At 47.2% G+C, this 2,562-nt stretch overlaps 1 protein-coding gene across 1 annotated transcript in view; it reads left to right on the plus strand.

The window, feature by feature from the left end:
- The first annotated feature begins 281 nt into the window (after positions 1 to 281).
- The window catches only part of PPP2R5D (protein phosphatase 2 regulatory subunit B'delta), a 103,015-nt gene continuing 100,734 nt past the window's right edge, over positions 282 to 2,562 (plus strand). The window contains exon 1 of the mRNA XM_019526922.1: positions 282 to 475. The gene's annotated coding sequence lies outside the window, so the exon portion shown is untranslated. The remainder of the gene's footprint in view (positions 476 to 2,562) is intronic.

The raw sequence follows: 2,562 nt of genomic DNA on the forward strand, positions 1-2,562 counted from the left end.
AGCCCGGCGTGTGCTGGCCCTGGCGCGGCTGCCTGGCTCGGCCGGGCGCGAAGCCTGCCGCAGGATGGGCCCCTGAGTTCATAGGCCCATAGGAAAGCCGGGCTGGAAGGGGCCTTGTGCCCTCTGCAGAAGAGGGCGGGCCTGTAAGGACGCAGGAGCATCCTAGCCTTTGCTCGCCGCGGGGGGTGGTGTGGTGCCGTGTTCTCCACTGGAAGGAGAAGGGAGCCTCTCTGGATGTGTCCCTTGCTAGAGGCCTTGGAAAAGTCTCATTGGGGGAACAGAGACGGCATCTCTGCGACACACTGTGCAAGGAGATAGAGAAACGTGGGTCTCCATTGGGATTTTCTCCAGGCTCAGTGAAACTCAATCCGCTTTCTCCTCCTTGTTCCAGGAGCCTCCGAAGTCTGCTAAAAGCACCACAAAATCCAGTGGTGGCAGCAGCGGGAAGGATGGAGGGGCAGAGAATTCAGAGGAGGTAAGGACTTAATTCTGTAAGCAGCAGCATACCTGGACTTCCCATTTTTGTGACCATGGATGGCCTTTCTTCCCAGCTGGCCTAAATGTTTTGCTGAATATTCTCTTTTAAAAGGATCTTATGGAATCAAATAGAAGATAGTGGCTAAGGTAGAGGATGTCTAGTTAGAGGGGCAGGTAATTGGAAAAGAGAGAGGGTGAAGCCAGAGCCTGCTAGCATTCTGTAATAAAAAAGTTAGCCCTGAGCAGCCTGTGGCGGATAGATGCCACTTAGTAGTAAGGAGCAGAGTACAGCAGTGAAGGCTGCACTGAGAACAAAGAGCTTGGATGGAACAGAGTGCTGCCCTTGGCATGGTCACTGTGGAGCTCAGTGAAGTACATCCAAGATGTTGAGGGGAGGGGACAAGAGTGCTACTTTGTAAAGCAATTTGCTGAGTTGGAAGGAGTTAAGAGAAAGGAAAAACTGGTGTCAGAGTTAAATTAAGAATGAGGAGAATAGTGGTGGATTTCAGACAGTGGGGGAGGCAGTAGAGGCAAAAAGAGTTCTTCACTGTTGTAATACCCCTGGGTCAGCAGGAGAAAGCAGATCTTGGTGTGAATCACATTCTGCAGTAAGAGCTCTACAGAGAGTTTCCTTTGCTCTTGGTACCAGTGTTTCAAGCCTAAATGCATTGAGGGCAGCAGCAGTACAGGTGGACAGTGTAATAAACTATATTGCATGTTAACACGCAGTTCAAGCTGGAGTCCAGGCAAGTGTGATTTTTGGGGAGGTGGGGGGGAATTGGCTTCATTCCATTTTCAAATAGTGCAGTTGTCTTGAACTTTGTGGGGAAAAAGGCTCAGCCTCTAAGAGGAGTGTTTATTCTTTCCAGGAATATAAATGTGACAGACAAATTGCCCTGCTGCCACTTTAGCATGGTACATTGCTGTTAGAAGATTGGGTGCCCAAGATCTTTTCTTGGCACCTGTCTCATGAATCAGAATGTGTTTTGGTGCAGCTCTAACAAGGGGGTTCCGGATGTGAGACATTTTTAATGTTAGGAAGGGGAATGAATGCATAAAGGTACCCTCAGGGGAAAGTCTGGAGCTAGAGTAGTTGGCCCTCAGGGAGAAAGCAATTTAGAGGTCTCTGTCCCTTCTTCATCTCAGCCCATAGGCATCCATGCCTCTTCTGTGTTGTGTGCAGTATCCCCCTCTAGTGTGTTTGTGTGCAGTGTCAACTCCTTAAGACAGTTTATCATCTGAGTTCCTTGGCTGTAAGATAGTAAAGGAGTTCCATCACCAGACATCCATGGTAACACGTGCCTTTCATGTGGTACTTTTCATCCCTTAATACCAAAGTGCTGTGCAGAGGAATGTGAGTCTCAGCATCTTCAGGCATAAAGGGCAACCAACAAGGATTAGAACAAAGCATACTAAGGTTGGGCAGTTCCCTGTCCAGATCAATGGGAAGCTGCAGTGCTGCATTCCTAGTACCAAGTGGTGCAGTGTGAAGGTATAAATAGCATCACTCATAAGCTTCTTCCCATGACCCAAAATGGCAAATAATTCTGGTTGCTCCTGGATGCAAAAGAAACCTAGAATATTAAAATAAAAAGGCCTTCATGGCGGTAGAATGCCACATCTGCTTGGGTGGTAAGGTGAAGAGGAAGAAGCCACCTCTGTGTGCTCCCTGCCATGGGGCCCCTTTCTATTGGTCTTCAGTTAAACTTCCATTGCAAGTTGTTTTTCCTTTTTTCTTTCTTTTCTTTCTTCTCCTTTGTAGCAGGTTGCTCTGGTGTAGAATGGACAAGTCCCTTTCTCTTGATAAGTAGCAGTTTATCTCCATTTGGATTCAATTGCTATGTCTATCCAGAAACCAAGAAATGGTAAACTATAATACTCTACTGCCTGCCTTACCCTTTACTTCAGACATCTCTAATGTGGTATTATTGGCTTGATCCTCAGAAGTCAGGGTGAAATCTGTATAATTGTAATGAATTAGATGCATGTACTGTGGGTGATCTCTTGTGTGGGAAGTGAAAGGGTGTTTGGATGGTAAGCTTTATGGCAAGGGTGGGCAATTTATTTTGGGCAGAGGGTTTTGAC

The sequence above is a fragment of the Gavialis gangeticus genome, unplaced genomic scaffold (genome assembly GCF_001723915.1).
Source record: "Gavialis gangeticus isolate Ggan-Ray unplaced genomic scaffold, GavGan_comp1, whole genome shotgun sequence".
Lineage (NCBI taxonomy): Eukaryota > Metazoa > Chordata > Crocodylia > Gavialidae > Gavialis > Gavialis gangeticus.